Source organism: Drosophila pseudoobscura, chromosome X, assembly GCF_009870125.1.
Source record: "Drosophila pseudoobscura strain MV-25-SWS-2005 chromosome X, UCI_Dpse_MV25, whole genome shotgun sequence".
NCBI lineage: Eukaryota > Metazoa > Arthropoda > Insecta > Diptera > Drosophilidae > Drosophila > Drosophila pseudoobscura.
Window position 1 is genome coordinate 3,111,995 of NC_046683.1, and position 20,075 is coordinate 3,132,069.

At 42.0% G+C, this 20,075-nt stretch overlaps 1 protein-coding gene across 1 annotated transcript in view; it reads right to left on the reverse strand.

Annotated features, from left to right (window-relative positions):
• LOC26531966 (uncharacterized) overlaps positions 1-19,579 on the reverse strand; it is a 63,225-nt gene extending 43,646 nt beyond the window's left edge. Inside the window, exon 1 of the mRNA XM_015185842.2 lies at positions 19,270-19,579. The gene's annotated coding sequence lies outside the window, so the exon portion shown is untranslated. The remainder of the gene's footprint in view (positions 1-19,269) is intronic.
• Positions 19,580-20,075: the final 496 nt, after the last annotated feature.

Sequence of the window (20,075 nt, forward strand, 5' to 3'; positions counted from 1 at the left end):
AACAAGCAAATTCCTTTGATAGACTCTCTGCAGTTGGCGCAAAGGATGCCGCACGGGATTCCGAATTCCGAATTCGGGATTCGAAGATTCCTTCTTGTTTTTGTTGCACAGAGAGGGGGGTGGAGAGTGGGAGTGGGAGGGCAACACCCTTTTTGGGGGGTTTTTTTTCGGCGCGATTATCCCTTTTCTGTGCACTCAATTTGTGGCCCCATCGGCACACAAAAACCTCCATTGAGGAGGTGCTTGTGCCCTTTGAACTTTTGCCCACTGACTGACTCGCTGGATGGCTGGCTGGCTGAACGAGTGAATGAATGAATGAATGAGTGAGTGAGTGAGTGACAGCCCGCTTGGGTCGTGTTGCTTTTGGCATTAACTGGCTTTTGCCAGCCTTAAGCTACAGCGAGTTTCGCTTTTGTTTTCACACGGCATCTGTAACTATATATTCCGTATCTCGTAGCCGTATATGTGCATATCGGGTATCCATTCCACACACACACAGGCACACACACACGCACGGGGGGGCACATCATGCGATATACGACGTCTAGCCGCGGATTAAGAGACAAACAGTGCCGGAGAGAGAGTGAAAGAGTGCAAATAATAGATTCAAAATGCTGTTTAGCCCCCGGCCCGGGTCCCATCGAACCAACGAACCAACGAACCAAATCCAGACAGACTTGTTTTAGTGGGTCACATGGCCCAGAGCCCAGGGCCCAAAGCCCAGGGCCCAGAGCCCAGAGCCCATTAATCACCATCACGAATCGGTTTGGATCGGCTCCGTTCGGTTCGTTTCGGTGCGGGGGTTCTCTGGGCCAAATCATGCCAAACAGCCACCAGATTAGTGCCAATAATAATCATAATAATAATAATGGGACTACTAGTAATGGAAATAATGGTTCGACTGTCATCCGAGGGCACCTCCTGCACACTCCACTCCTCCCTCCACTCCCTCCCCGCCTTCCTGCCCCTCCATTTGCCTTCTTTTCGAATTTTGTAGCGGAAATTTACGCACCAACTAACATAATTAATGTCTAAATGGCATCGCAAAATGACAAGAAGATTGTTAGAGGAGTACACTCGAAGAAACGGGGGTGCAAAGTTCCAAAATTTTCAGAGGCAGAGCCGATATTTCAAATAAATATTCGGCTTTTTAAAGGGCAAACATAATGCAATTAAATATAAATAAAAATCACTTTGATGCTAAAATAAATGTATTAAAAATATATAAATTAATTTACAAATTATTTAATTATAATTTATTATTTTAAAAATATAATTTGTGGGAAATATATTTAATTTAATTATGAAAATATGATGTTTATTTTTTTTTAAGTGTGAGATATATTTTATCTGCATATTAAATACATCATTTTTATTTAAAGTATTAAATACATTTCTTTAAAATATTCAACTATTAAAAATATCAAATACAACAAATTTTTTTTAAATATGATTTATTTTGAAATTTATTTTTTTTAAATATTAAATTTTTTAAAATATAAAAAATATATTTAATCTGCAAATTAAATACATCATATTTTTGTTTAATATTAAATATATTTAAGGTATTTCTTTTGAATATTAAAAATATATTTTATTTTTAAGTATGAAAAACATTTATTTTAAATGTGAAATATATGTATTTACTTAAAATATGAAAATATACAATTGAATTAAATATTTTAAAATTAAATTCAAATTGTCAAAATTCCCCTTTTTACAGTTTCCCCTCTCCGAGCACATCTCTGGGCTGCTCTCTTTGTGCACAGCAAATTTCCCTTGCCTTGGAGTTTTCTTCGAGTGTAGTTGCGGCATTGCCCTAGACAAAGGTCAATTTCGGGCCTGCCTGCTGCCTGCCTGTTCTTCTCTGTTTTTTTGTTAAAAAGGAAGTTGCAATGATGCGGGCCACGGGAGATGATGGAAAATGGACAGAGAGAACGATGGACTGCATCCGGAAAAATTAGTGAGCGGAAAATGGGAAAAAATCTGCGCTCAAAGTGAAAGCCAATAAAGACACACACACACACAGAGAGAGAGAGAGAGAGAGAGATACGCGCCGCAGTTGCAGTCTTGCACCCAGCATGGAGTGCCTCCGAGAGTGATGGAATGGCACGGACTTGACTTGACTTGACTTGATTTGACTTGAGTGGAGGGGAGGAGAGGGGAGGGGAGGGGCGGGCAGGGGCGTGGAGTTGACAGCAGGCTCAACTGAAGTGTCGAATTTTAGCTGAAGCTGGAGCTGAGGCTGAGGCGGCCCATTGTTGGCCCTTTCAAGGTGCGACGCGACAGGCGACACACCCGAAAAAAAAATCCAAGAAAATAAAACAGAGGAAAAAACCTACCGAAAAGCCCAGAAATCAAAATGAAGATAGACAGGAGCCAGCCAGCCAGCCAGCCAGCCAAGGCGGAAATCTGCTGCAGTAAGGTCTACTATCGACTGTGGACTGTCGACTGTGGAGTGTCGACTGTCGCTCCTCATCCCATTCCCCCCCGGCGCCGGGAGGAAAAAGAGGAGGAGCAGCCGCAGTTCCAGCCAGCTGCGCCCAATTTCAATTTCAACTTCACAATCCCCCTCTCTCCTCCTCTCCACCTCTCCTTCGCTCTTTCGCTCTTTCTTTGTCTGGAAAAATAACAATTTTCAATAATAAAAATGTTGCAAAAAATAAAAGAAAAAGAAAGGAGTGGAGAGGAGAGGAGTGGAGAGCCAAACTGATTGAATCAGACGAAAATTGTGAAGAAAAGGGAAACTGGGGGATTGGGGGAACTGGGGGATTGGAGGATGGGATGGGATGGAATGGGACGGATAGGTGAGATGTCGATCTATTGCTCAGTTGACCATGGACATGGACTGCCACAAAAGTCAAGCTGCCAGCACTTTGAACAACGACTAAAGAGTATGTACCGTAAAGAGTATGACGGGGCCGGCCCAGGGGGAGGGGAAGGGGGCGGCACTCCCATTTTGGCAGCTAAAACTCAAGCGGGAAACAGTGAAATCAAATTTAACAAAAATAAACAACAAATATTGAAGATTTTAAGATATAAAGGTACTAGAAAACTGACACAAATTAAATTTTAAAAAATGTATATAAAAAAATAATAATAAAAAGCTTAAGAGACAGCAAATATATTAAAAAATTTCAAACATTTATATAAAAAAAAATTATAGAAAAACTTAAGAGATAACAATTATATAAGAAAATTTCCAAAAATTCAAAAGTAAAAAAAAAGTTACAAAAAATTGTTGGATAAAAAACTTCAATCTAAAAAAATTACAAAAAAAAATAAAATCTACAAAAGTTTAAAATTTGAATTTCAAATAATCAATAAAAAATATATACATAAATATAAAAATATATACACATTAATATAATTTAAAAAAAAAATTTTAAAAAATCCATTAAAAATGTTAAATATTTAATGGAACAAAATAAATGTATAGAAATAGTTTTTGTATAAAGAAAAGTACTCCAAATAATATGTTTTCAAATACATTTATAAAACAATGAAATATTTCATATTTAATCCTATAATATAACTCCCTTCAATACCTACTTCCCTTCTCCAGGAAACATCTTTTAGTGCCGGAATATGCCATGGCATACATTCTGATGGAGGCAATGCTTCGATGCCACTGTGCCACTGTGCCACAATGTCCTGTCCTCCCCCTGCGAATCATTCCGTTTCGGCAAACAAAGTTGTTGGCCATTATTTGACGTTTTTTGTCTGTTTGTTCGGTTTTTGTTGCTGGTGTTGTGGGGCATTATTGAACTTGAATTGGATTGGCATTGGCATTGGCCTCAGCAGCGATTCCCATATCAAATTCATACGAGACGAGACGAGACGAGTGTTTCTGTAACAAGTACGTCCAAATGCCCGTGCCTGGCTCATTTGCACAAACAAAATCCAATCAAAATTCGGTCGGTATGCAAACAATCACAATTTGAAACCGAAACCGAACCCGTAACCGATACAGATACAGATACATATACCGATATATCGAGCTGCCGATAGCGAGAGGGCGACAGCGAGTGCGGGATAACGAGAAGCCCCAGAAAATCAAATCAAATCCATTTGAATGCCATGTAAACGATTTGAAAAATGCGTGCGAATGCAATTACATAGATATTTTTGTTGGCCGTTGCCTGTCTAATGCGATTTGATGGTCGAGCATTTTGGAAGGGGACTCGGAGCCAGCCCCCTGCTGGGGTCTCTGCCATTCAATTATTCACAGCTTGCCGCTTTCATACGAGTATCAGCTGAAGCACTTCGCCCTCGACACATTCCACTGACAGACACGAATTTTGTAGTCGGAGTCGGACGTCGTACGACAAATATTTGCTGTTATCTAATTAAATATTGAAAACTACTGCAGGACCTACGAGTACTCATGCAGAATGCTATGATTAGACGACAATTAAGCTCGAAAACTAAGCCTCAACTGATGGAAGTGTTCCCACAGAACACTCACACAGAATCAGTCCCTGACTATCCAAAATTGGGATCGAGATACAGCATAGTTTGAGATTAAGACATCGCTGATTATATGGTTTTGTAAGCATTCTAATTTGTATAATTAAAGGTAGGAAATACGATTAAAAATCCGATTTTTTTAGTTGACTTTAGAAATAGACTGCATTTTTAATTTTTATAGCAAACAAAAAATTTTTAAATTTTAAAAATAATTTTAAAAAATTAATACATTAATGCTACAAATTACAAAAATATTTATTCTGTATGCAATTTTAAACTATTTGTTGTAAGGCTTTGAAATCAAAAAATGTTGAATTTTTTTTATAAACAAATTAAAAATTAAAAGTTTTTATTATTTTTTTTAAATTTATGTTTTTTTTTATATATGCATCAGTTGCATGAGACTTTCCGGTGTTTGAAGGAGCATTTAAATTCAATTTTTTTTTTATATACATATGTACATATGTATGTATATATTTTTAATGATTTTTTTTAATTTTAAAATTTTATTTAAAAAAGTTTGTGTGTGGCTGCATTTATGATTGCACCCGTGACACATTTTTCGACTTTGATTAATTCTTTTTGAATTCTCTTGTGATTAATAACCAGTATCCAAGCTTAAAAATCCAAATTAATTGATATAAATACCGAATTGAAGGCCTGGGGGCGTAATAAAAAATATACCCAGACCTGAGTACTAGAAATATTCCACAATTTGCGTGGATATTTCGTCTCTAGGCTCCAAAATGAGATGAGATGAGATGAGACAAACTCCTGGCGATGTTCAGATATTCAGATGGAACATTGACCCACTTGTGTCCGTCGGAGAAACTCGCTTGAGAGCCGTTCGGGGGATATGGGGCAGAGTAGAGCGGAGGGGAGCGGAGGGGAGCAAACATCAAGCGAGAAATGGAGGCAATTAAAGCAATTTATTGTACTATCGTCACATGATCGCACAACATTTTTATTTGTTTGTTAATATAGTTTTCGAGTGTTTTTGTTGGCGCCATTTTTGTTTCTACCTGACGGCCGATTTGCATATTTACTCACTTATTTATTTGAATGCATTTACGGCCGTCGGACTGGACTGAAGTCCCGCTTGAAATATTATAAATGAGCGAAAAAAAACACACAAACACACCATATATATATATGTAGATGTGTGCGTGTGTGTGTGTGCGTGTTGGGAGAATGAAATTTATCGCCAAAATGACCAAAAACCGAAATAAACATGAACAATATTCGTGTTAATTTTATAATTTCAAGTCACGTTCGCTTATTTGCTTTGTCTTTTGCGCATTTTACGACTTCCAATGGGGCCCCCCCCCCCCCCCATCCACCAACCCCCCCTACCCCCCACCGAGAGTCCGTTCTGTTCCGTTCCTATGGGAATTGATTATAATTAGTCTCTCTCTCTCTCTCTCTCTCTCTCTCTGCGCGTGTGTGTGTGTGTGTGTGGTTAACCCATTTTCGAGGGCACTTTTGAGAACCCAAAAGTACTCCCCATATCAGACGATTTTGCGGATTCTGCATGGGTGTCTGTACGGGTGCCTGGATCCACTCTGGAGGGCACTCTCCACTCTCCAGAGCATGTGTGCGAGCCTTCAAAGGAGTTTATCAAGTACCCAGTGGCCCCACCCAAGGCAGAAGTTTCCAAGACGATACGCATACGATAATATAATCATGTATCTTGGGGTCCCACAGCCTTTTCTTGGATATTTTTTAATTTTTTTCTTCGAATTTTTCTCAATTTTCTACAGGGAATATTTATTTGATTTTTAATTTCATGGAAGAAAGCATAAATTTAGATTCAAAAACACTTTTATGCACCAAAAATTAAATTTTGTATTGAATCCAATCAAATATATACATAAGTGAATGTATATTTTAAATATAATTAATATTTGAATTTAAATTACATTTTTATTTATAAGATTTACTCAACATATTTTAAATGTTTAAATATATTTTTAGATATTTTAAATATATATTTACAAATATTTTTACTTCTATTACTCCACAATTCTAACAAAAAACCATCCGCAATTCCCCCCTGCCTCCCCCGGCAAGCAATTTTTCCGAATTTCCCACCGCCGCAACGCTCTAAAGTCGTGCCACACACTCATGCATGCCCCCCGACAACTGCCGCAACAAATATTTTCTGCGAAATGTGAAATAGGAAGCCATAGAAAATGATTACAGGCCAACTGCATCGATAATTATTTTAATAGATCACCCCATCCGAGTCCCCTGCCCCTACCCCCGTCCCCCCTCCCCCGCCCACTCGATACGAGGCTTCGGTGCCAGTTGCAGGTTGGGTCTTACCTGTTGCCCAGTTGGCACCCCCCCCTCTCGACCCCCTCCATGGGGGCCTAATGTGGGGCTTTGTTTCGGCTTACGGCTGCCAGCAGAGCTTTTCGGAATTTTCTATTATTTTCCCCCTAACCAAACAAATGAGCCAAGTGGGAAGCGAATGCAGCGACGAATGCGGCGACAAAGAAACTCGGAAAATCTGTGCACTGTGCACCGAAAAAAAAAAATGCACGACAGGCGAAGGCCTTCGAACGAAGTGCAAATACCCTGCACTTCAAAATAATAACTTAAAACAAATAATTATATTTAAAAAAAATAAATAAAATATATGATATATATAGAAAATAAATATAAATTACCCTGCACTTCAAGTATATCAAAAGCTTCAAAATAATAACTTAAAATAAATAATTATATTCTAAAAAAAATATATAAAAAATAAATAAAAATAAAAAATAATATTTACAAAATAAATATAAATTAATTACATTTAAATAAATATATATATATGTACATAGATTGATGAATAAAAATAATTTTTTATAATTATTCGATTCCATGGAATATAAAATATTTCAATGCTTGTCCAAAAACTGGAGTACCCTCGCCGTGTGAGGGCAAACAAATCCACACACGAACGGCGAACGGCGAACGGCGAACCCGCGAAAGAGCAAATGAAGGAGAAGACGACGGCGGCAGAGGCAGCGGCAGCGGCAGCGGCGACAGCGACTGAGACGCCGGCGACGCCGACGACGACAAAAGGGTCATTCACACTGCGGTGTGCGTGGCCTCTTCTGGCCAATAGAGGAGGGGCAGGGGGGGGGGGGGGGGGGGGGGGGTCTCAAAGCAACAGGCGAAACAGCAGAAAATCCGCCAACAACTGACAAGTATCTGTATCTCTGTATCTGTGTATCTGTGTATCCACATTTGTTTCGTGCGATATCTTTTGAATACATTAGCGACTGGCAACCAAAACAACAACAACAACAGAAGACTGCCACCGGAGACCGAAGACCGGAGACCGGAGACTCTTTCAAGCCAAACATGTGCGAAAAGAAAGATGTTCAATGGCCAAGAGATACTGCCAGCCGAAGCCCCTCCCCTGGGGGCTCTCCCCTTGGGCACAATTACGGGCATGCAATGAAAGCCAAACATTATGTACCCTGGCCTGCCCATCGTTCCGGCCGTTTTGGGCCATTTAAGGCCAGAAACTCGAGCCTTAAAGCTGGTAGAACTATGTGGGCTTTTTGCGGGACTTCGGAGTCCGGAGTCGGATATATCGAATGTTTGTCCACTCCAAAGCTCCAAGAACCAGCTGATTCTTGGGCCTTGGTTTCTGTCCGTAGAATCCACGCTTCCCCGGGACTATAGCCTCCCCTCTAGCCCCCCCCCACGGGTCTACAATCCCCAGCCAAAGGGCACACCCGAGAGGTTCTATCATTTGTTCTTTTATTCACTAAATTACTTTTCTCTTTTCGTTTGGTTTTTTGTTCTGCTTAATTTGTTGTTGTTGTTGTAATTGTGGCCGGCGATGAGTATCTGAGTATCTAAGTATCTGAGTATCTGCCTGGCTTGTACTCGCAGCCGCGGTCGTGTATCCATGCGGTCGACGCTTTCTTTTTTCGGACACTTTAATGAGCACAGGAAACGGAAATCATTTCGTAAGTGTCTGTGTGTTAGAGAAGACATTTGATTCGTCCCCGCCCCCCTACCCTTCCCCATACCCTTCCCCTTCCCTCGTGCAAACATTTTCCATAATTTAACGCTCAAAAATGTTGGCCAAAATTCATCAGGAACATATCTCTTTTATGCGAAAACTTTCGAGTGCAGCCGGGAAAAAAATCAAAAAAAAAGAAGAAAAAAAACGGCTGCAGGCCAACAAAAGTTGATCTCCTCGTTTTTGTTGGTTCTTCTTTTGTTTCTGGCTTTTTATTAATTAATTGCATTTGATTTTGGCCATGGAAGAGACCCTCCCCCCTCCCCCCGCCCCTTGGCATTTAGTCAAGCTTTTGTCTGGCCAAAAGCCATAAAAAAAAATTGCTATAAAACTATTTCGTACATCATAAAACAAAAAAAAAGTTCAACGTGAAGAGCATTTTGTTCTATATTTTTTTTTTGCCTTCGGGGTGGCAGGGGGGGCGGCGGCGGGGGCACCGCGAGCGTTTACCGTGCATACTAACTGAGAATTAATGCGAGTAGGCCAGCCAGAGAGCAAGTTGGCCAGCCAGCCAGCCAGCCAACCAGCCAGCCAGCGGCAACAGAAAAAGTTTCTGCCCCATATGGACGGAGATGGAGATGGAGCCAGTGGCAAGTGGCAAGTGGCAAGGAGTGCGAGGCGAGGCGAGGCGAGGCGAGGCGAGGCGAGGCTAGCATATGGCAACAAGCCTCGAGTGGCAAAGAGTGGCAGTGGCAAGGACTCCACGAACGGAGAAACAGCGGCAGTAATTAGTAGTAGCAACAGGCAGTAGCAGGCGGCAGGAGGACTGCCAGCAGGGCTGCCGAAATAAAAGGAGGCATCATCCAGCAGCAGAAACCTCAGCAGAAACCTGAGCAACAAACGGTCCTCGAATTGGGAGAAATATTTAACAAGGAACAGCACTCTATCCCCACCACGGAATACCCTCTAATCATCTAGTGGAAAATTTTCCACAATCGGAAACAAATTTTCAATCAAAAAAAAATATTAAAAAAAACGACAATAATCTAAAATTTCTACAATTAAAAAATAAGAAGTGAAAAATAAATTTTACAAATTTAGCAACCAAAGGAAACAATTTTAATTCCATTATTTAATGATTAAGAAATTTAAATATGGCAAAACTCGAGAAAATTTCATTAAAACTATAAAACTGTAAAAAAAAAATCGACAATAAAAAATACAAAAAAAATAAATAAGAAATTAAATTAGTAAATAAAAATTAAATTAATAAATAAATAAAAAATTAAATAAATAAAAAAATTAAATTAATAAATAAATAAAAAATGTAATTAAAAAATAAATAAAAAATTAAATAAATAATAATAATAATAAATAATTAAATAAATTTAAAAATCAAATAAAATTAAAAAGTTTAGTTTTATAATGGAAACATGAACTTAAAAATATAAAAACTCATTTTTAACATTTTTAAATTAAAAAAAAAATCAACTTAATTTTTAAAATTCAACTTTATATAAGCACAACAGTGAAAAAAGCGAAAAAAAAAACAAAACCAAACAAAAAAATTATACAAAATATAAAATTTTAAAATATATGTATTGGAATCCCGATTAAATTAATTAGTTGATAAGTCTTTATTGTAATCTGAGGCGTAGACAGTGAATCATCAAAGCAACAGTCTTAAATATTTTTAAATAATAAATTAATATTAAATAAAATACAAAGTAAATAGCCTTTCAGTTTAATGCCGTTTTAAGAGCTTTTCCACCGCGCTTTTCAAAAGATGGATAAGCCTTTCCGATAAACTAATCAATTTTCTATGGGATTGGCTAATTTTTATAAGCTCCAGACCGTTGAGGATATTCTTCAGTGAGAATCATTGGTTTTTAGTACGTTTTCCAAATAGCAGCTGCCTGGGGCTGAAGATTGGCTTTCAAATGGTTGGAAATTGGAAAATTAACAGTCCTTTTGGGCGGTGGGCGGTGGGGAGGGGAGGGGGGGGTCGGAAATTGAAGACTGAAAAGTGCCAAAGGGAAATTGAGAGCGCGAAAAACACACAGAGCGAGAGAGCGAGAGAGGGAGAGAGAGATTGTTGATCTTCGGTGGAAGTCTCTGTTGACCTTTTCCCTACTTTTCCCTTGAGCAGTTTTTTCTTGCCGTCCGACAAAAAAAACCTAAAAAAGGGCAGTAAAAAAGCTGAAAGCCAAAGCGAAACCGAAACGAAACCGAAACGCAATGCAAACTGAAGACTGAAGACTGAAGACTGAAGAGAGCCAAAAATGTTTAAAATGTTTGCCTTTGGGGCCATAAACAAGAAACAATTGTTTTTTCTGCCTCCTCCAAAAGGGGCGGTGGCGCTCTGTCCCCCTCTCCCCCTTCCTGAGTGTGTGTGTGTGTGGGAGTAGAGAATAGTATAGTGCTTACCCTTTCTGGCTGGTAGTAATTTTTGCTACCTTCATTCGCTGCCTCTGCCGCTGTCTCTGCTGATGTCTCTGCTCTCATGCCCATTAAAACTGAACGTAAACCAAAAATTAGGTTGCCACCAGCAACACACACACACACACACACACAGAGACACAGAGAGAGAGACACATGAGGAGTTTGTCGGTGTGCAGAGGAAACTTTTGACTCACTTGAAAACTTGAAAGCTGGGATACAAGGCATCAGCAGAGCAGCAGAGCAGCAGAATGCCACTCAACTACAGTGAAACTAAACAATAATGGAAGTGGCAGACAGACAGAGTTGAGTGGGTGGTGGGGGAGGGGGGATAAGCCGTAGGATGGCTACGCAGGACCCCCCAACCCCCAACCACCGACCCCCAACCGCACCTTTTTTGGCCGAAAATAATGAGCATACACAAATTTATGCAACACTCCCGCCTACACTGGCAGAAAATATACCTAATTTGAAGGGCAGACACTGTGCTCGGGGGCACAGATTTCTCTCAGTGTACGTGCTGCAGCAATGACGATGACGAGTGTCCAAGCGGCGAGCGCGTATTCATAATGAGCCTCCAATCTCCCCCGTGCTCGTACAATGCGCAGATAAATTGCTAGAAGTAGCTACTAATTTGCAGTTAGTCGCTGCAAAGCAGGGGGCAGGGGGGGCAGGGGGGGAGAATGCCAAGGAGAAGCGCAAACAATAGTCGGAGGAGAGACAGAGAGAGAGAAGGAGTCGGAGTGGAGCACAAAGTGCTCGGGGGGGGGGGGGGGGGGGGGGGGGGGGTGGGGCTCGGGGCTTGGGGCTCGGGGCTTGGGGCTTGGGGCTGCATTTCTGCTTCATGCCGTGCGCTTTGACTGCATCTAATGACACTAATAAAGTTGCCCACTGATGATAATCTGTCTCTGGCTCTGGCACTCAGAAGCAACAGAAGGAGAAGCAGCAGGATATCAGAGCAGAGAGCGAAAAATAACATAGAAGACTCCTCGAAAGGAGTACAAGTCCTGGCTGCAAGTCGAATGGGGAAATACTCTCTCGTTGAGGAAAGCCACCGAAAAGATTGACTGATTGAAGCCACTGCTGTAGCCATTGTCTGCCTTGCCACACACAGCTGGAGTGGGTGCCAAAGGAGCCGCTGCCGCAGAACAATTTCAAGGTGCACTGACTGTAACAAATATCTTCATTTAACTTATTTTTTTTACACAAAAAGCACACAAACAGGCGGCCAGGGAGGGGGCAGCATCTGGAGGGATGTCTGAGGGTCTCTGGGTCTGGGTCTGGTCTTGGCCCGGTCCCCGCCCGTTCTTCAGCCACATTGTCTTTCATCTTCCATCTTCCATGCTCCATGCTCCATGCTCCATGCCCCATGCTTGGGCTCCAGCTGCCAGAGACGCCGCCGAAGCTGCAGCTTTCCACCGTTATTTACATTTTATGGCACACATTTTTTGTGTTTCTTTTTTTGGCTTGCAAAGAGGGGAGTTTCGAAGCTGGAGCCGGAGCTGGAGCCTCGGCCTCGGCCGAAGCTGGGGCTGATGGCTAATTTAAGTTTGCTTTATTCCCGGGCTTGGCTTTTTGTTTGTTGTTTAGGCAAATATTTATGATCGACTTTTATTCGGCACTCGAGGCAAGGTCGAGACCGAGACAGAGACCGAGACCAAGACCGACTCGAGTCCATGGAGGAGCCATGGCGCTCTGGCTGCTCCGTCTTCGCCCTGGCCTTTGACATTTCGCTTCCCTTTTTGTCTCCCTCGAGTCTTGCCAAAGTTCATTGTGGTCTGTGGTCCTCTTAGCACCGCTTCCCCTTGCCCCCTTTCCCCCTTTCCCCCTTGCCCTTCTGCCTCTCCCCATTCGACGTTCGCATCGGCCACAGCTGTGATTATGTCCGCAAGTTTTTCTTTTCCTTGTGTTTTCGTACCTTGTGGTCGTGCCTCGTGGCGAGATCTCTCTCCCTCTCTCTCTCTCTCCCCCCTCGTGGGGCATGTTGTGTTCCTCTGTGGAATATATCCACCAATTTAGCGAGGGCTTTGGCCAGTGCATGGATGGCATTATTATCTCAGGAAAAGGCGATTCCTGAACCCAATGGAATATCATTATCGCCTCAATGAAAATAATTGATTTAAACATATTTTATACATAAACAAAATATATATTTAACATTTAAAATATCAAGTATTTCCCATTTAAAATGTATACATATACATATTTCTTTTTTAAACAAAAATATTTCATATTTCTTACAAATATATTTTGTATTAAAAATAACATTATTTAATACTAAAAACAAATATATTTCATATAAAAACAATAAATATATTGTATATTACAATTAAATATATTTGATGATTAAAGCAAAAATATTGAGTATTTTAAATAAATATTTTTCATTAAAAAAAAAATTAAATAAAAAAAAATTTGATTTAAGTGAAAATATTTAATATTTCAAATAAATAAATTGCAAATAAAAAATAAATATATTTCATATAAAAAAAATAAATAAATAAAGATTTAAAAAAATAAATATATTTGGTTTTATATATCAAAATTCATATGAAAATATAAATATATTTCATCCAAAAATATATATACTTCATTTTAAAAATAAATATATTTCATAGAATAAATAAAATACAAATATTTAATCAATAATAGTTTAATCATTTTAAAAGCAAAAATACTTCATTTTAAAAATAAAAATATTTGTTCTTTTGAAAACTAAATATAAATAAAAATAAATAAATATAAAAATAACAAAAATATTTATTTTTAAAAATAAATAAATATAAAAATAACAAAAATATTTATTTTAAGAAATAAATATATTTATATATTTTCATACTTCAATTGAATATATTTTCTAAAAATGAAATATATTATTTTGTATTTGAAACTGTTTGATGGACTCGGTTTTCTCCCAGTGTATGCTTGCACATCGATTGGCAGGGTATCCCGTGGTCGGTCTCGGTCTCGCTCTCGGACTGTGGCGATCCGCAAGGACCCCGAGCGAAGCGTCGAAAGTTTTTAGTTAGTTTAACTTTTTTTAGTATTACCCCTCACACCCCTGCCCCCCAAGGGCCCTCCCCCCCTTCCCCACACGTGGCACGGTTGCCGGTTGCCCGCTCCGCCTCCCCCCGCCCCCGTATGTTTCCATGTTACTTTTTGTTACTTTTTATTTGTGTGTAAACTGATGCAAACCAATATTTGAACTTTTGCCATGGCTGGCCCCCTTTGTGGCCCCCCCTGTGGCCCCCCCCTGTGGCCCAGCCGAAATGTCAGCTCATTCATTAACTTGCGCAAAAGGTTTCCAAGTCTCGTCTTCCATCCATTCCCATTCCCCCATTCCCCCATTCCCCCCTTCCATCTGACAGTAATTCAAATCCAAATGGCAGACCGCCATAGTTCAGATATATAGCCAAAAAATGTATTCAATTACAGAAGGGGGGGCTGGGACTGGGGCTGGGGCTGGGGGTAAAAGTTTGTGACATCGAAAATGTGCTAACAAGGCGAGTTCTAATTAATACCAAGGAACGACGGAATGGAATGGTGGCCCAAAGGTGGAGAAAAGTCCAGTCACCGTCACAGTAGATCCGATAACATGTGGCAGCCAGCCAGAAGCTCAATTGTCGCTGTCTGAGTCAGCTGCAGGGCCCCATTGGGGGGGGTCTCGGGTCTCCATTGATTGAATGGCAAGAGGAAACTCATTTCAACTTCCGATATTGAGATGTTTTCCATCTTTTAATTGCACAAACAATGGGTTTGCAGGGGGCTATGCATTGGTTTGTTTTCCATCAATCAAATCGTATCGTTTTCATCGGCTGACTCATCGAGTGTCTGGGTCTTGTCTTGGTTATTTCTTGGATCTTCCCAATTTCAGCGATCACTTCTCGATGTTCCATCTGTGGGGCAGCAATTACGACGGATATTCCGATACGAAATAGAATTAGCATAAGCCATTCACATGACAGGCGTTCCGTAATCGAGGCCCTGCCTGCCGTTTTTTTATAAACTTTTTTGCAAGAGAACAAACGCCACGTATCCCCAGTCCCAGCCCCAGCCACAGCCCCACTCCATCGCTGATGTGATGCTTAACATTTCCAGATTTCTAATTTTTATTTGCCTGCTGCCTGTCGTCGTCGTCGTTGTTGTTGTTTTTATTTCTAATTAAGTTTTTTCCCCCTTTGTTTCGATACGATCCCGAGTTGTCTCGAGACCTGTTTGAGGGGGGGGGGGACTGGACTGGAATGATTTTGGGCTTGGGGGGAACTTCTACGCGCAACAGAGTATTTCTTGTTCTTTCTGTTGCTTATTGTTTATTGTATAAGCACATTATTTGCAATATGTGGCTTTAAATAATTAGCAAATAAATTATATACTCTACGGGCAGGGTATTCCTGGAAAACAATCTGACGGATGGCATGGTCCCGGAATGGAATGGAATGGAATGGGATGGAATGGGATGGGATGATGCTTCACGTGAGTGTCGGCCAGTGCCAGGCCCAGTGCCGCCGCCATACGAGTGCCGCGCTGCAGTTGTTAATTAATAAATAATCATTTGCCTTTTGCTCATTATTCTCGCGGACGTCTGCTGTTGATGTATTCAAACGGAACTCGATACTGACCGAAATGGACGGTGGAAGGAGGTGGGGGAGGGCGGGAGGTGCCTGCTAAGGGTAAGACAATAAATCGTCTACGAGGTCGGGGTCACCAATTGGGAGGTGAGTGTCTCGAAGATGGCCAGAAATTTCCACTTATCGTGGAAAAATATTTAATAAATACAAAAAATAATAATCTATACACAGAATAATAAATATAAAAATATTAAACATTTTAAATAATAAATATAATTATAATAATAAATGAAATAAATAGATAATTATTAATGATTTATTGTTTTGGTGCGTTGGGAATATTGTGATGGAATATAAGCTTGAAAAAATGCCTCTAAGCCTTTAAATTGGTTTAAAATAAATCCATTTTCGGTAGAGCCCCCCCCCTGGCAGAAGGCACCCACCGACCGAGGGCTGCTGCCGTAAAACCCGCGACCTTTTCCAAATCAAATATCAAATAATCATATTCAAGAACAAATTTGAATTAATCTAATCTAATAATATTTAATGGTTTGCTTTATTGTCCAAAAATATTTCAATAAATCTGAGATTTGTAGAGGATTTCACCCAAGAAAAGGCTGGAAAACCTTTGGGGTACTAGTATTTTCCGCAGAGGAAGAGAGCACTTTAGGGGTAGATATTACAGGGTGAAAGGTTTATAGTTTCGAATGGATCTAGATCGAAAGCAATATCTTTTCGGTAAAACTCTTGGAAATTTCAAAAAGAAAACCCCTCTCAAGGGTCAAAAGTGATCCCTGGTGCGGTGTGGATTGCTTTTTAAATTTCGCTCACGTTCTGTAGATTTGTTTAAAAAGTTTGAGTGTTTCTTGTTTATTTGTTTTGGTTTCTCCTGAGAGAAAGAGCGCTGTCAGTTCCTTCGAAAGGCAAACAAAGCCTCGGCTATGATCTCATCTTTGGCCGAGGCCAAAGCCCAGCCAAGCCAAGCCCAGCCAAGCAAAATACATCCGATAATGGCATTACACAAATCCACACGTTCCCTCGTTCCATCGTTCCACAAATTGCTGACCAAAAAAAAAAAAAAAACGAAGCACTTAAGCGATGCGATGCGATGCGCTGATGATTAACGTGATGGAAATCGAAATCAAGTGCGGAAGCGGCAGCAAAGGCCTTGATTAGCATTTTTTGGGCCAAATATATATGAAAGTGTATATATATGGAATATAGAGAATGTCTGGGCCCTTCCGGCTGGAGCAAAACATTGTTTGGGGAATAGGTTTAAATAAATTTTTATTTGCATTTTTACGGGGAAGGAGCAGGAAATGTGCCGAATCTGTTAAGGATTGTAAGACTCTTATTTGACTCTCATTGGGGTTCAGCCAAGGCTCATGTCTCTCTCTCTCTTTCATTAGTAATAATCGTAGTCGGAAAGCAATCAAACAATTAGCTTATTAATGCATTATCTAAATGCAACCCTCGGTCCAGTGTTGAACAGCCATCGAGGCCATTTAATGGCAGAGCTAATTGCCCCCGAGACACTTGGCCTATAATAGTCGCAATCATTTTTCTGGATTTCTCCCAGTGCATTTGGGAGGAGAAAAAAAATGATTGTCATGCAGATTACCTGGCGCTGCCTGCTGCCTGCTGCCTGCTCCTGCCACTGGCATTTGCATATGGATTTGGGATTTGTGAGAGAGCCCCCCCATCCCCCTTCCCCACGTCTCACATATGTTGGCTGGTTCGCTGGTTGGTTGGCATTGCAATTTGTCAACATGACAAATACCAAAAAAACCTGCAGTCGAGCTGAGTCGAAAGACACTCCAGTCCGACAGATGGATAGACAGATCGCCAGACAGACACTTCGGCAGTGGGACAGTGGGACAGACAGACAGAGAGACAGACAGACAGACGGCCAGACAGGCATCAAGTAGCGGCAGGCATCGTCTGTCGTCTGATTGGCGAACGTTTGCTAAATGTATGCATGAAAAATGCATTAGAGCCCCGCCGCACAGACACAGAATCAGGAGTCCCCCGCACCCCTCACTCCTGTCGAGGGGGGGGTGGCACGAAAGGGACAACGAGGTTGTCGAAGCAGCAGCTTCCCGGATACAAAGCGAGTCTATAGTGCGCTCGCATTCAGGCGACATCTTCCTAATGATGACATGCCGCAGAGAACAACAAGTAGGAGGCGGCCAGGCGGCCAGGCAGCCAGGCACCCGACTGTGGGATACCCAATGCTCCATCCAATTGGATATCACTCGATTGGGGCACGACATTCCTTGTCCAACGCTCCAATCAGCACTTTCGGATGAGCGGAATACTCAAAAGTTGTTTATGTCTATGCCCATCCGCTATATACCCCTCAGCGATACGAGTGCTCGGTATAAATGGAGGAGATGATGCCACTGCAGCAGCATTTCAATTGCCATCAGGTTGCTGGGTGCTGGGGGCAGGGTGCAGGGTGCGGGGTGCGGGGTGAGTAAAATGCATTGGAACTAAGCCTGGGCTGAGACTGATTCGTCCGAAGGGGCTCTCGGGGTGAGGGGTTGGAGACTCGGGTCGGGACTGTCATGTGAAGTGAGCGAGAAACAATTGAGTAAGTAGGTCTCTGCTACGAAGGGGGGGGGGGTTTAGCTGGGGATTAGGCTCTGTGAAGAATGATTCAATTGGATACCATTGGACTGAAGATAGAAGTCCCGTGTAGCGCAAACCTTTCCTATGAGGGAAGAACCCTAAGAAGAGTATTGCCAGGAGTCTCAGGGAACAGTTTGGATCGGCTATCGGTCCATCTAGAGGCAAAGGGGACGTTGGGGAATTCCCATCTGTTGTGGTAGCTCCCGCATCAGGCATCAGGCATCAGGCATCAGGCATAGAAACTTCTGATTAGAGTTTCCCTTCCAAGACTCTAAAGGAACTTTTTCGAACTAAAATTTTGCCCCCTCCTCCATCCGCCGCCCGCCCTGCCCTCATTTGTGCTTTTGTTTGGGATTCTGCTGGGAAAAGCGGGACCCGCTGGGCGGTGGAAAGTGCCGAAAATTTAAAACGAGATAAATGCTGCCTAATTGCACAGGGAAAGATAGAGAGACAGAGTGGGAGAGTGCGAGAGAGGGAGGGATGGAGAGATAGGGGTGGGTGGGTGGAAAGCTGAGAGCAGTTCCCCGATGAGGGGCCAGCGGGAAGGCGATAGGACATCAAATTATAAACGAAACTTCTCAAAACAATTTAATCAGCGGCAAAACAACAAAAACATTTACACACACACACACACACACACACACAAGCACGCACGAACAGTAAGAGAGCGGGTGAGCGGGAGAGCGGGAGAGGAAGCACAGGCAAGAGCAGAGGCAGAAGCAGAAGCAGAAGCAGAGATGCTAGCTGCTGGGTTCTCTCTTGTGGCTCCTGCTGTTGGTTTTCCTTTGTTGTTGGTGGAAAATCTTGTTAGATCTGGTTCCAAATGCATTGCCAAGAAGCAGCAGAAGGAAAACAAGAAAAAGAAGAGGAGCGAGCGCAAGAGAGACGAAAATCACCGATGGGATGTGGTGGGATGGGATGGGGTGGGGTGGTGAGGAGAGGACGTGGAGGGCGAGGGAGAGCCACCGCAAACTCGGGAAAACTTGTTACCAAGAGACACAAGCAAACACAAGAGAGGGCGGGGCACCGGAGGGGAGGCCGGGGCCGGGGACAGGGACAGGGACAGACAGCTTCATTAGCGTTCGACCGGCAACAAAAGGGTTTTTTAAAACATTTAGTTGTCGAAAAAGAAAAAACTCCGCTCTTCGCTCGACTTAAAGTACATAGGAATTGTTGTTGCTTGTTGCTTACCTGTCGCCGAGCAGGCAGGGCAGCCAGCCCCTCTCTCACTCGCTCTTCTCGCCTGCCTGCGCGCGAGAGAGAGAGCTAGTAATCCAGAGAGAGAGAGAGAGAGAGAGAGCAGTGCACACGCGTAACAGCGCACAAATCCTTAAGTATGCAAAAATCTGTTTCTTTCGCTGATGTTTTTGTTGTTCCTGCAGGTCAGGTCCAGGGTCCGGGGTACGGGGTACAGGTAACACCAAACACCAAACACCAAAATAACCGAAAAGGCCACAGGCAAAAGGGCAGCCACACCACAAAAACAAATCAAAACCAAAACACAAACTTTGAAACACGACAAAAACAACAGAAAAAAAAAAAACAGTGGCCATACAAATATTGAGCGCGCGCGCGAAACGGTTCTTGTTGTGGGTTGTGTATGTGTGTGTCTGTCTGCGTGCGTGTCGTGTCGTGTCTGACTGTCGTTGCTTTTCTCTCTGTCACGTCGAACTGCGAACGAACTGCGACGGCGCGCCTATGAAAACCAACTGAGCAACAGCACCGACGCGGCGCCGGTGGGCAGCTAACTCGCTGCTGTCGTCGGCAGAGCATCGGCGTCGGCAGCGTTTGCTCTCCCGCTCCCTCGCATTTACACGTCGCGACGCAGTAGTTCCCTGCTGAAGTCTTTCGTTATTCCGCTGTTTTGGTGCTGTTGTTGCTTTTGCTTTTGCTGTTGTTCTTTCTGTTACTGTTCTTGTTCTTTCGCTGCTGCCGTTGCTGCTGCGTAGCTGCCGTTGCGTTGGCGCAATTATGAGCGTAATAGAGAGCAAGAGAGC